At 35.6% G+C, this 15,448-nt stretch overlaps 1 protein-coding gene across 4 annotated transcripts in view; it reads right to left on the bottom strand.

Moving 5' to 3' along the window:
* Positions 1-15,448, bottom strand: part of GALNT13 (polypeptide N-acetylgalactosaminyltransferase 13) — a 544,226-nt gene that overhangs the window by 55,183 nt on the left and 473,595 nt on the right. The window lies entirely within an intron of this gene.

The following is a 15,448-nucleotide window of genomic DNA, read 5'->3' as shown; positions in this document are numbered from 1 at the left end:
GATTTGCATTTCTCTCATAATTTAGTGACACTGAGCATCTTTTCATGTCCTTATTGGCCATCTGTATGTCTTCTTTGGAGTAATGTCTATTTAGAGCTTCTGCCCATTTTTTGATTGGGTTGTTTGTTTGAGATTGAGCTGCATGAGCTTCTTGTATATTTTGGAGATTAATCCCTCTCCATTGCATTGTTTGCAAATATTTTCTTCCATTCTGTGGGTTGTCATTTTGTTTTGTTTATGGTTTCCTTGCTGTGCAAAGCTTTTAAGTTTAATTAGGTCCCATTTGTTTATTTATTTATTTTTTCATTACTCTAGAAGGTGGATCTAAAAAGATATTGCTACAGTTTTATGTCAGAGTGTTCTACCTATGTTTTCCTCTAAGAGTTTTATTGTATCCGGTCTTACATTTAGATCTTTAATCCACTTTGAGTTTATTTTTGTGTATGGTGTTAGGGAATGTTTCATTCGTTTACATGTAACTGGCCAGTTTTCCCAGCACCACTTGTTGGAGAGACTCTATTTTCTTCATTGTATATTCTTGCTTCCTTTGTCGTAAATTAATTGACCATAGGTGTGTGGGTTTATTTCTGGGCTTTCTATCTTGTTCCATTTATCTATATTTCTGTTTTTATGCCAGTACCACACTTTTGATGACTGTAGCTTTGTAGTATAGTCTGAAGTCAGGGAGTCTGATTCCTCCAGCTGCAGTTTTCTCTCTCAGAATTGCTTTGGCTATTCGAGGTCTTTTGTGTTAATATACAAATTTTAAAAATTTAAGTTCTAGTTCTGTGAAAAATGCCATTGGTAATTTGATAGGAATTCACTTAATCTGTAAATTGCCTTGGGTAGTGTAGTCATTTTGACAATGTTGATTCTTCCAATCCAGAAACATGGTATATCTTTACATCCCTTGGTGTCATCTTTGATTTCTTTAATCAGCATCTTATACTTTTCCAAGTACAGGTCTTTTGTCTCCTTAGGTAGGTTTATTTCTGGGTATTTTTTTCTTTTTGATGCAGTGGTAAATGGGATCGTTTCCTTAATTTATCTTTCTGATATTTCATTGTTAGTATATAGGAATGCAAGAGATTTCTGTATATTCATTTTGTATCCTGCAACTTTACTGAATTTATTGATGAGCTCTAGTAGTTTATTGGTAGCTCTTTAGGATTTTCTATGTATAGTATCATGTCATCTGCAAACAGTGACAGTTTTACTTCTTCTTTTCCAATTTGGATTCCTTTTATTTCTTTTTCTTCTCTGATTGACGTCGTTAGGACTTCTAAAACTGTGTTGAATAAAAGTGGCCAGACCATACGTCCGTGTTTTGTTCCTGATCCTAGAGGAAATGCTTTCAGCTTTTCAGTTGAGAATGATGATAGCTATGGGTTTGTCATATATGGTCTTTGTGCCCTCTATGCTTACTTTCTGGAGAGTTTTTAAATCATACATGGGTGTTGAATTGTGTCAAAAGCTTTTTCTGCATCTATTGAGATGATCATATGGTTTTTATTCTTCAGTTTGTTAATATGGTGTATCACATTGATTGATTTGTGTATATTGAAGAATCCTTGCATCCCTGGGATAAATCCCACTTGATCATGGTGTATGATCCTTTTAATGTATTGTTGGATTAGGTTTGCTAGTATTTTGTTGTGGATTTTTTGCATCTACATTCATCAGTGATACTAGCCTGTAATTTTCTTTTTTTGTGATATCTTTGTCTGGTTTTGGTGTCAGGGTGATGGTGGCCTCAAAGAATGAGTTTGGGAGTGTTCCTTCCTCTGCAGTTTTTTTGGAATAGTTTCAGAAGGACAGATGTTCGCTTTTCTTTAAATGTTTGATAGAATTTGCCTGTGAAGCCATCTGGTCTTGGACTTCGTTTTTTGGGAGTTTTTTCATCACAGCTTCAATTTCAGTACTTGTGATCAGTCTGTTCATATTTTCTATTTCTTCCTGGTTCAGTCTTGGAAGGTTGCACCTTTCTAAGAGTTTTTCCATTTCTTCTACGTTGTCCATTTTATTGGCATATAGTTGCTTGTAGTAGTCTATTATGATCCTGTGTATTTCTGTGGTGTCTGTTGTAATTTCTCCTTTTCCATTTCTAATTTTTACTGATTTTGGCCCTCCCTCTTTTTTTTTTTTCTTCTTTTCTTGATGAGTCTGGCTAAAAGTTTATCAATTTTGTTTATCTTTTCAAAGAACCAGCTTTTACTTTCATTGATCTTTGCTATTGTTTTCTTCATCTCAATTTCACTTATTTCTGCTCTGATTTTTCTGACTTCTTTCCTTCTACTAACTTTGGATTTTGTTCACTCTTCTTTCTATTTGCTTTATGTGTAAGGTTAGGTTGTTTATTTGCAGTTTTTCATGTTTCCTGAGGTAAGATTGCACTGCTATAAACTTCCCTCTTAGAACTGCATTTGCTGCATCCCATAGGTTTTGGATCATCGTCTTTTCATTGTCATTTGTCCCTAGGTACTTTCTGATTTATTCAGCAATCCATTGGTTGCTTAGTAGCATATTATTTAGCCTCACATGTTTGTGTTTTTTACATTTTTTTTCTTGTGTTCGATTTCTAATCTCATAGTGTTGTGGTTGGAAAAGATGCTTTATATGATTTCAATTTTCTTAAATTTACCATGGTTTTCTTTGTTGCCCAGCATGTGCTCTAACCTGGAGAATGTTCTGTGTGCAGTTGAGAAGAACTGTATTCTGCCACTTTGGAGTGGAATGTCCTATAAATATCAAGCCCATCTGGTCTCTTGTTGTGTGTGTCATTTAAAGCTTGTGTTTCCTTGTTTATTTTCTGTCTGGATGATCTGTCTATTGGTGTAAGCGGGGTGTTAAAGTCTCCCAGTATTCTTGTGTTACTGTTGATTTCCCCTTTTATGGCTGTTAGCATTTGCCTTATGTATTGAGGTGTTCCTATGTTGGGTGCATAAATATTTATAATCGTTATATCTTCTTCTTGGATTGATCCCTCAATCATTGTGTAGTATCCTTCTTTGTCTCTTCTGACAGTCTTTATTTTAAAGTCTATTTTGTCTGATATGAGTGTTGCTTACTCCAGTTTTTTTTTGATTTCCATTTGCATGGAGTACCTTTTTGCATCCTGTCACTTTCAGTGTGTATGTGTCCCTAGCTCTGAAGTGGGTCTTTTGTAGACAGCTTATATATGGCTCTTGTTTTTGTATCCATTCAGCCAGTGTACATCTTTTGCTTGGAGCATTTAATCCATTTACATTTAATGTAATTATCAATACGTATGTTCTTCTTGCCATTTTGTTAATTGTTTTAGATTTCTTTTAGTAGGTCTTTTTCTTCCCTTCCTCTTTTATTATCTTCTCTTATGATTTGACGACTTTCTTTAGTGTTGTGTTTGTATTCCTTTTTCTTCTTTGTGTGTATATCTATTATAGATATTTGGTTTGCAGTTACATGAGGTTTTGATATAGCAGTCTATATATATATATACAAGATTGTTTTAAGTTGCTGTTCTCTTAATTTCAAATGTGTTTCCAATATCCTGCATTTGTATTGTTCTGTTCTCACGATTGCTGGTTTTGATATCATTTGTGTGTGGATGGTTTCCTATGTTTACTAAATGTTTGCCTTTACCAGTGAGCTTTCCCATTCCTAATTTTCTTGTTTAGAGTTGTGGCTTTTTCTTTTTCACCTAGAGAAGTTCCTTTAGCATTTGTTGTAAATCTGGTTTGGTGGTGCTGAATTCTCTTATTTTTTGCTTGTCTGTAAAGCTTTTGTTTTCTCTGTCAGATCTGAATGAAAGCCTTGCTGGGTAGAATATTCTTAGTTGTAGGTTTTTTCCTTTCATCACTTTAAATATATTGTGCCACTCCCTTCTAGATTGTAGAGTTTATGCTGAAAAATCAGCTGATAACCTTATAGGGATTCCCTTGCATGTTACTTGTTGCTTTTCCTTCGTTGCTTTTAATATTTTTTCTTTGTCTTTAATTTTTGTAAGTTTGATTAATATATGTCTTGGCATGTTCCTCCTTGAGTTTATCCTGTATGGAACTCTGTGCTTCCTGGAGTTGAGTGAGTGTTTCCTTTTCCATGTTAGGGAGGTTTTCGGCTATAATCTCTTCAAATATATTGTCGGGCCCTTTCTATGTCTCTTCTCATCCTGGGACCCCTATAATGCAAATGTTGGTGTGTTTAATGTTGTCCCAGAGGTCTCTGAGACTGTCCTCTTTTCTTTTAATTCTTTTTTCTTTGTTTTGTTCTACAGCAGTGATTTCCACCATTCTGTCTTCCAGGTCACTTATCAGTTATTATGCCTCAGTTATTCTGCTATTGATTCTTTCTAGTGTATTTTTCATTTCAGTTATGTATTGTTCAACTCTGTTTGTTCTTTATCTCTTTGTTAAACTGTTTTTGTATCTTCTAGGTTTGTGCCTCCATTCTTTTTCCAAGATCTTGGATCATCTTTACCATCATTACTCTGAATTATTTTTCAGGTAGATTGCCTATCTCCACTTCAGTTAGTTGTTCTTCCAGGGTTTTATCTTTTCCATTTGTCTGGTGCGTATTCCTTTTCCATCTCATTGTGTCTGACTTTCTCTGTTTCCAGTCTCAGTTCCACAGGCTGCAGGATTGTATTTCCTCTTGCTTCTAGTGTCTGTTCCCTGGTGGGTGATGCTGGTCTAAGAGGCTTGTGCAGGCTTCCTGGTAGGAGGGACTGGTGCCTGCCTATCGGTGGGTGGAGCTGGGTCTTGTCCCTCTGGTGAGCAGGCTGTGTCAAGGGGTGTGTTTAATGGATAGCTGTGGGTTCAGGAAGGTTTTAGGCAGCCTGTCTGCTGATGGGTGGAGCTGTGTTCCCACCGGGTTGGTTGTCTGGCCTGAGGCATCTCAGCACTGAAGCCTACAGGCTGTTGGGTGGGGCCAGGACTTGGTGACAAAATGGCAGACTCCTGGAGAGTTCATGCCAATGAGTACTCCCCTGTACCTCTGCCACCAGTGTCCTCTTCTCCACAGTGAGCCATAGCCACCCCCCTGCTCTCCAGGAGACCAAGACTAGCAGGTAGGTCTGGCCCAGGCTCCTATGGAGTCCCTGCTTTTTCCATGGGTCCTGGTGTGTACCCTCCAAGGGTGGTTTCTCTTTCCCCCAGTCCTGTGGAGTTTCTGCAATGAAGCCCCACTGGATTTCAAAGCCAAATGCTCTGGGGGCTCCTTCTCCCAATGTTAGACCCCCAGACTGGGGAGCCTGATGTTGGGCTCAGAACTCTCACTCCTGTCGGACAACCTCTATGATGTAATTATTTTCCAGTTTGTGGGTCACCCACGCAGTGGGTATGGGATTTGATTGTTTTGCACATGGGCCCCCTCCTACTGTCTCATTGTGGCTTCTTTGTCTTTTAGATGTAGACTACTATCTTTTTTGGTACATTCCAGTCTTTTTTGTCAGTGGTTGTTTAGCAGTTATTTGTGATTTTGGTGTTTTCGTGAGAGGAGGCAAGCTCAGGTCCTTCTACTCTGCTATCTTGTCTCTACTGCCACCCCCCTGCCCCACCCTGACCTCTCCCATTTTTATCTGGACTTTGTCACTGTTGTCCCTACCTCCTTAAGTTGGGCTTTATTCCCTGAAGTTGCTGCTGAGAAAGAGCTTCAGCTATTGAGTTGTAAGAATTCACAGGCTGCAGAGTTTTCAGACCCTTCAGACATTTAGAGAGGGGACTTTTCACTGACTTGCACATTGGATTTTATGAAAACACTTCTCCCAGTTTCAACTACTATTATTAAATTGGCATAAAACAATTTCTCATGAGTATCTATTGGCAACTCAGGTGTTATCCTGGTCTCATTTCCGTCAGATGACACCCCATTGCTTCCCTTTTTTCCTGCTGCAATGATTGTATTATCATATGGTCATGAAATTTACAGGTCATATTTTGGGATTGGTGAGAATATCTTGTCACCTAATTTTATTGTTAAAGTTGTCCATCAGTTTTTGGTTTTGCTAACCTGGATGCTCTCTCTGCCTCAATGGAGGAATTCAAAGAGATTCAAACAGTGTCACTGCTGCTGCTATTTTTTCAGAATTCCAGAATAGACTCATTTTGGGGACTTCGGAGCCTGTTTGTTTTATTCATGACATGTTCTAACTTTTCTAAAAATTGGTTTGATGGTTTCCAGACATGTAATATTAATTGCCCCTTAGAATGCAGCAGGTGCTAAGAGGATATAGTATAGGAACCCAAGTCGAATCTGGTGAGGCTGGCTGGACATGGGTTCTAGGAGACTAGAAATAATTAGGAGTCAGTGGTTTTAGGAAAGCTGTCAGAATGAGACAGGGATGGCAACCACCACAATCACCACAATAATAATTATTATTTATAATTGTAATTGTATGTGCCATGAACTGTCCCAAGCACTTATGTGTAATAACTAATTCAAAACCAACCTATTATCCCCATTTTACACATGAAAACATTAAGATACAAAGAGGTTAAGTAGTTTGTCCAAATAAGTTATTAAAAGTTATTAAAAGTTATTATAGTGAGTTTGGGAATTGCCTAGTCCTGCCATCCAGACAGGTAGGCAGTGTTGTTCAGAAAGGAGTCCTATAAGGAGGAAGGGAGGATTAAGTTCTAGTTGAATAAAGGTAAAGGTAAATGACAGGTCATCCAGACAGTGGCAAAGACACATGGAACATGAAAGGGGCCTAGGATCAGACCTGAGGAACCAGGTCAAAAAGGCTAGAAGCAAAGTGGTTTCCATGCTGAGTGTCTGTCAGACTGTTGGGCCCAGGTCATGAAAATGACTTCTGGCTATCATGACACTGGATACCAATATGGAGTGTCAGGGAACAGGGCTATCAATACCCATCTTAAAAAATTGAGAAGGACATATCATCTGGATAGAGACAGTCTCTGAGAGGTTTTTGTGAGTAGTCCTATGATATCCAGATTTTTTTTAAAAATGCATGTACATCTAGAAGGCAGCCTGATGTACATCAGGTTATTCTCAAGTCAATGAGCCTAACAGTGGGAATCTGTAATATTTTCTTCAAACATAAAAATAGTCACTAGTGTCTTCTGACAGTCCTCAACAAGCAAATCTTAATGCACAATATAAGATACTGGCATACAGGAAAGTTCAAACTATGCATCTCATCTTTTGAGATGCAAAGGATGATCAGATATAGGATGATTTTGCATGATTTTAAAATCAGAACCATTGTAAGAACACCCTGGAACTGAGGCAAATATATATATTCCCAAAGAATGCTATTTAAGCAAAGAAATGAAATTTCAGGAAAGATCCTGATCTTGTCACTGGTGTCATATTACCTGACAACACCAATTGCTTGATCATACCATTCATTAATCCTGAGAAAAATCTAGGCAAACAAACATGGAGGAACTTCATCCATAGAAACTCCTTACAGAATCCAACCTGTATCAACATAAGTAGAACATACAGGTAGTTCTGCATTCTGAGAAATTCTTGTGACTCATTCCTTATGTTGTGGTATAGCTTTGAATATATGGTGTAGGGCCAATGTAGTTTTAACTTTGTTGTCTGCTTGGACATTTCTTTGTTTACACATAATCTTTTATTGCCTGAGAACAATCTTTCATGACATAAACTTGGGAGTATTTTTCCCACTTGTGTTTTAATATTTGAAATCAGCAAGTCTTTTTCTAAATGTTTCTACTCATTGGTAGTATCATTGGTAATGTTCTTACCACTTGCATGGTTTGTTCATTAGCTTTTGCTCCCTCTACTGGATTGTAACAGCAAGCAACAATGAGAACTCCAATTCTAAAAAAGAGTCATAAACTCCCACCCTCACCACCTTTGAACTTCAAAACTAACAGGTAAACTTCATTCTAAAATAAGAGTCTAAACTTAAAGTAGCTTTTTTTTGGGCTTTAATTACTCCAGCACATGCTTATCTTTCAACTGCACATTGTTACTCATTATCATTATTTTAAATATGTCAACCTCCTCTGGTTTCTCTTTACTTTGTAAAGAAGGAAATAGGCACATTTGCAGTGAATTCCAGAGTTTAATGTTAATATTTCCATGTAATTAATTGCTGCAGTGAATATGCATTTAAGTATATTTTCTCTTTACCAAATTATGAATAAATCAGAAGGATGATTTTACACAGATTTGCAAAATCTATTTAATTAACAAACCCAAGCTGACTTCTCTTATGTAAACCTGGGTTTAGAATGTCCTGACTGTGAGATTTAAAAATTATGAGTATGTGATATCTTAACCTCCTTCAACAAAACAGTAAAGAATACAGAAAACTGAACAATTTCATTTATTTTGGTGGATAACAAAAGCAAACAATCCTAGGAGAATTCTTAAATGCTTAACTGGAATATAGTTTGTTGCAGTTGTTTGTGCCAATACATATTTAAGTGATAGAATTGATTCTAATTTATTTATCAGCAGTGTAAAGTAAAAAAAAAAAAAAAAATTTTTTTTTCTAGTAAGATACTCATTTTGTCCATAGGTGGGTTACCCAGCCCAACATTCTTTAAGGTTAACATCTGATGAAGAGTAATATATTCTGCCTGTATATGTGCATATTTAGTTACACTGGGATAAAAATCAGCTACTGGTCCCAAGGAGTTTTGGAAATATCATCATGGGCAGAGAGAATGCCCCCACTTGTGCCAAGCTGTATAAAATGAGGCTTTCTTACTGGTTATCCTATTAAAGGGTCAAGAAGATGGTGAATTTATAAATAGATCTCCTGATTACCAACAGAAAGGGTAACACTCTCAGGGTTTTAGCCTCTGCATTTGGCAGTAACTGATTTTATCCTTAATCCCTGCAGCCTAGCAGCTTCAATAGATGATGTCTATTTTTAGTTACTTAAATTTGCTCTTTAACAATATTTAAGGAACACAGTGTCAATGTGTGCAAGGATCTTAACTAGCTGATAAGGTTAAAGAATACAAGAGGAAAAGGAAGTGCTGAGGTCAAGCAGGCAGTACAAAATGCAGAGACTAATGTCAAAACGTTTTCCAAGCAGCATGCAAATGCAAATATTAAGCCCCAGGAGTTAAAAGTCACTTGGCTCCAGCAATCCTCTTCTCTCCCTTCTTGCCCTCTCTATTCTTGTGTTCTACATAGCTCACATTTTTTCCAAAATGCTGGCCCGTCTGAGGCCAAAAATTTAGGGTGAAGCATTACTACTTTAGAAAGCCATTTTTCAATCTTATACTTGAATTAGCTTTTATATTTACAAGATCAGAAGCTGACATACTAAATATACATAAGCTAAAGGGCTACTTAAGAGAGAATTTAATGCTGCAAGAAGCTCTACTTCCTTATTCCATTATGATCTGCTTACTAAGTCTAAAAGGCATATGCTTCATTAAGCTACTTAATTAAAGGTTTTAGTTCAAAGCAATTGCACAGCTTTTAACTTCCCATTGGAAGCTGCATGTAATTCACGGGCTGGGTAAAGTAATATTTCAGTTACCTGAGTAAAATGCAAATGTAAGAAATTAAAACAGCTATCTGATATCAATACTGATGATTATTTTGGTGACAATACACGATAATAGAAACTGAATACCATGTTTGCCTCTATCTTGCAATACAACTAGGAAAGTTATAAAGAGAAATTGACATGAAAATATTTATATTCACCAATGCACTGCAATATTAAATATCTAGGCTTTGAAAAACATTGAAACTCAAGGAAATTGTAAATTGTTAAATCCTAACAATTTCATTTGAAATTAAGTGAGGAGTACATATGAATTACTACAAAGAAATAACTTTGTCCTCTAGATAATAGCTTTGGACACCTGATACCACTTTGAGACTAACTATTTGAGAGAGAGTACCTTCATATATAAGGAAAGGTAGTTTTTTACATTTTTTAATTGATGGTTAATGACAGGTAGTAAGAAAGAAAAAGATTTAAGTAAATGACTGTTGTCCATTAACAGTTCATCCCGAACTCATTATCAAAGTGTCCATCAAATTATGTATACATGACTAGGCAAAATCGAATTAGAAAGCAATGCTTGGTGAATTTGTCCTTCTGTTTCCAAGGAAACAGGTGCAGGATTGCATCTCTTTAAGGATGGTTTTAAAGTGGAAAATTGCAGTACATTAATATTCCAGAAAGTTCAAAACTTAATATATCTCATAGATTTTTGAATTTATTGGGTTTTTGAAACAGCAGCTTATAGCATGCCTATATACCACATGTTTATTTCTACTTAATTTCTTACCTGTTTGATTCTCTTTTGCCATTCCCCCCACCCCCATTTCAGTAGAATGGCTTAAGAGTAAAGGTCTTTCCTTATTGACTTTGCATTGTTAGCATATAACACAGGTTCTAGCTTAATCTCTTATTTAATAAAAGCATTTTGAATGAATAACATATAGTAATATAATCTATTTTCTCCTTCTAGTTATAAGAAAAAGTGAGCTTTAGTGTCAGACTAAAATGTATTGAATCCTGACTCCAATATTTAGTTAGCTCTGTAACCATTAGGTCAGTCACATGAACTTTCTCCATATAGGTTCCATATTTAATTGGGGATAATAACAAAACCTGAATTGTGATTTTTAAATACTCCAATTATTATTAAGCATCTAGCATAATGTTTGACATAGTAAGAAAACAGTAAATAGTAGCTATAATAATTACAATACCTGTAACTACTGGTGCTGCTACTAATTCTTGCTAGGTGGTGGTGTAGATGCTCTGTATCCTCAATCATCACTATAACCTTGTATGATTACCCTCCTGCTGCTGACAAGTACCAGAGAGAAGACCTAGTGCTACCTGAGTCCTAAACTGTGAGGTCAGTATTTAAACCCTCCTCTGCTTGATTCCGAAGCCTGGGATTTTTTCAGTACAACGTGCTGCCTCTTCTGCATATGTTTCAAAAACCCTGAAAGGTGTAATCTCTATCTTTAAAAGTTTTTCAAACGATTTCTATAAGATTCATTACAGAAGATAGTTACTTTAAAATCAGTAGGTTGTATAAAGGAATTTTCCCACACTTCATTTTCACTTTTTCAGAAAGTCAATTAATTAGGTTTCTTGATGTAGTGCAGGAAAGCATAAAACTGAATTTTTAACACGGAAGTAAACATCTAGGTTCCATTTCAGAGCCCTGAATCTTTCTCAGGAGTCACCCCGGTGGCCTCAGAGAATTTCCAAAAAGCCCTCTTTACTCATATCTGTCTTGTTATATAGGCCCTGGTCATACCTTCTTTTAGAAAGAGTTATCAGTGCTTACTCATCAGCTGGGTCCATTGATTACCGTGGGAGAAATACTCTACTACAAGAATAGAAAAACTCCCTTCTTCTAAAGGTACAGTCAGATTCACACTTGGTCCAACAAACTTTTCAGTAAAGAAATGAATGTTAGGTATTTTATTGGGGATCTTCAGTGGAACTAGATTATAATAATAACTCGCATGCAAACAGTGTTCCAGTTTAAAAAACACTCTCATATATTTTATGTACTGAATATAAATAAATCCCTGTGACATTAGTGCTAACATGGGAATACTGCATATTTGAAAACAACAGCAATGACACCCTCCCAATGAAAACAAACAAAACCAAAAACACCAGAGGCACAGGACTAGTGACTAAAGTTACACCTAGAAAGTAGTGTATTCAGTGTTATTACACATGAACCTTTGCACTGCAGTATTCAGATTAATGTTGAATAGATGTAAACTGAAAAATTCTATAGAGATATTTACCTGGCTGATGAGTAAGTGAAGATTTGGCAAACAGTGCATGGATAAGGCACAGAAAAACAAACAGCCTTTAAAAACAATTCAGCTAGGAACAAATTGCATTTTTTTTTCTTTAATTATTTTCTAGTTAATCACAAGTGATGTTTATAGTTATGGAGTGGATAAAGTCATAGATATCTTGGCAAATGTACCAAAAAGCATTAGACTGAATTTTCAGATATTCTACTGTTATGACCTATAAAAATGGCATTCAACAAATGTAATAAATATTTTTGAAATGCATGTATTATTGCTGTTGAAATGCTTTAATTACAACCAATATTAAATTAGTTTTGATTCTCAAACCTAATCCCCATTAGGTGGGAAGTTATCAGTATGGAACATATAATTCATAAAGGAATAATTAATTCTTATTTTGAGCAATTGAATATGTATTAGGTACATATGCCTGTATAGTTATGATAAAGCCAATTTTTAAATTTCTAAAGATAATAGATATTTTGTGACTATATTACCCAATCTACAGGTTCAGTGCAATCCCTATCAAATTACTAATGGCATTTTTCACAGAATTTGAACAAAAAAATTGTAATTTATATGGAAACACAGAAAGACCCCGAAGAGCCAAAGCAATCTTAAGATGGACCTGGAGGAATAAGACTCCCTGACTTCAGAATATACTACAAAGCTACAGTCATCAAAAGAGTATGGTACTGGCACATATACAGAAATATAGATCAATGGAACAGGACAGAAAGTCCAGAGATAAACCCATGCACCTATGGTCACCTAATCTATGAGGAAGGAGGCAAGAATATACAATGGAGAGAAGACAATCTCTTCAATAAGTGGTGCTGGGAAAACGGGACAGCTACATGTAAAAGAATGAAATTAGAACACTCCCTAACAAACATCATACACAAAAATAAAATGGATTAAAGACCTAAATGTAAGGCCAGATACTATAAAACTCTTAGAGGAAAATATAGTCAGAACACTCGCTGACATAAATCATAGCAAGATCTTTTTTGATCTACCTCCTGGAATAATGAAAATAAAAACAAAAATAAACAAATGGGACCTGATTAAACTTTTAGCTTTTGCACAGCAAAGGAAACCATAAACAAAATGAAAAGAAAGACAACCCTCAGAATGGAAGAAAATATTTACAAACAGAGAGACCCACAAGGGATTAATCTCCAAAATATACAAAGAGCTCATGCAGCTCAAACAACCCAATCAAAAAATGGGCAGAAGATCTAAATAGACATTTCTCCAAAGACATACAGATGGCCAAAAAGCACATGAAAGGATGCCCAACATCACTAGTGATGAGAGAAATGTATATCAAAACTACAATGAGGTATCACCTCACACCAGTCAGAATGACCATCATCAAAAAATCTACAGACAATAAATGCTGGAGAGGGTGTGGAGAAAAGGGAACCCTCTTACACTGTTGGTGGGAATGTAAATTGGTACATTCTATGGAGAACAGATGGAGGTTCCTTAAGAAACTAAAAACAGAGCTACCATAGGATCCAGCAATCCCACTCCTGGGCATATATCTGGAGAAAACCATAATTCGAAAAGATACATTCACCCCAATGTTCATTGCAGCACTATTTACAATAGCCAGGACATGGAAGTAACCTAAATGTCCATCAGCAGAGGAATGGATAAAGATGTGGTACGTACATACAATGGAATATTACCCAGCCATAAAAAAGAAAATAATGCCATTTGTAGCAACATGGATGGACGTAGAGATTGTCATACTGAGTGAAGTAAGTCAGAAAGAAAAAGACAAATATCATATGATAGTGCTTATATGTAGAATCTGAAAAAAGGTACAAATGAACTTATTTACAAAACAGAGTCACAGATGTAGAAAACAAACTTATGGTTACCATGGGGGAAAAGGGGGGGGGGGATAAATTGGGAGATTGGGAAAGATATCTAACACACTTCTATATATAAAATAGGTAACTAATAAGGACCTATTATATAGCACAAGGAACTCAATACTCTGTAATGGTCTATATGGGAAAAGCATCTAAAAAAGAGTGGAAATATGTATATGTATGATTCACTTTGCTCTACAACTGAAATTAACACAACATTGTAAATCGAGTATACTCCAATAAAAATTTTAAAAGTCATAGAGAAAGAAGAAATAAAGAAGACAAAAGCATTTTATTCTTCTCTAGATAATAAAGTTAGGGTAGGGTTATTCTCTGAATTGCACATGGTAATTAGAAAAAGTAGCTTTCTGGATGAGTGTGAGTGAAAAACTTTTATTAAAGAAGTGAAAATATTTATAAAAAAAAATTTTGAAAAAGGATGGTGCAGATCAAGGGTTCTCAGTGTGTCCACAAAGTCTATATGATTTTGATAATAATAATGATAATACTTTTCACTCACTTCTCATGAATGTGCAAGGAGTCTTCCGTAGGCTACATGGTGTGTTAGACTGAATATAGAAGCATTTGTAAGAATCCAACTATCTTTTTTTGGCCAGTTTTTAATGCAATTAAAAAAAATTATGCTAATCTTCTTCTTACTATTTGGCTTTGCTTTATATTTTTCAAAAATATGTTACTTATATTAATGTGTAATGGATTATTACATATTACCTTCAATAAATTAATAAATTTTAAAGTTTCCAGTTTGTTTCAACATAATAAATACTAATAATTAGAGCCCACATAAATAAAAGCTCTTCATGGTTTACAATAAATTTTAAGAGTGTAAGTTCCATATGACTAAAAAGTTTTAGAGAACTTTTTAAAGTTCTCTAAAGAAACAAGAAAATACTATTTATTCCATCTTCAACTATGTTCTTACTTTTTACAAATCCCAGTGATATACACCTTTATGGTCTTTGTAATTTATGAGAAGTCATTTAAAATAGATCTGTTTAAAAACCCTTAAAGCATTTTATTCATAACATAAAAGCTTTTGCACAGAAAAGGAAAACATAACACGAAAAGACAACCCTCAGAATGGGAGAAAATATTTGCAACTGACAAAGGATTAATCTCCAAAATATACAAACAACTCATGCAGCTCAATATCAAAAAACAAAGAGCCCAATCCAAAAATGGGCAGAAGACCTAAAGAGACATTTCTCCAAAGAAGATATACAGATTGCCAACAAACACATGAAAGGATGCTCAACATCACTAATCGTTAAGAGAAATGCAAATCAAAATTACAATGAGTTATCACCTCACACCAGTCAGAATGGCCATCATCAAAAAATCTAGAAACAAATGCTGGAGAGGGTGTGGAGAAAAGGGAACCCTCTTGCACTGTCGGTGGGAATGTAAATTGATAGAGCCACTATGGAGAACAGTATGGAGGTTCCTTAAAAATAAAACTACCATACAACCCAGCAGTCCCACTACTGGGCATATACCCTGAGAAAAACCATAGTTCCAAAAGAGTCATGTACCACAATGTTCATTGCAGCTCTATTTACAATAGCCAGGACATGGAAGCAACCTAAGTGTCCATATACAGATGAATGGATATAGAAGATGTGGCACATATATACAATGGAATATTACTCAGCCATAAAAAGGAATGAAATTGAGTTATTTGTAGTGAGGTGGATGGACCTAGAGTCTGTCATACAGAGTGAAGTCAGAAGAGAAAAACAAATACCATATGCTAACACATACATATTATATGTAATCTAAAAAAAAAAAATGTTTCT

This window comes from Balaenoptera musculus, chromosome 7 (assembly GCF_009873245.2).
Source record: "Balaenoptera musculus isolate JJ_BM4_2016_0621 chromosome 7, mBalMus1.pri.v3, whole genome shotgun sequence".
Lineage (NCBI taxonomy): Eukaryota > Metazoa > Chordata > Mammalia > Artiodactyla > Balaenopteridae > Balaenoptera > Balaenoptera musculus.
The sequence above is the reverse complement of the archived record's forward strand: the minus strand, read 5'-3'. Positions and strand labels throughout refer to the sequence as shown.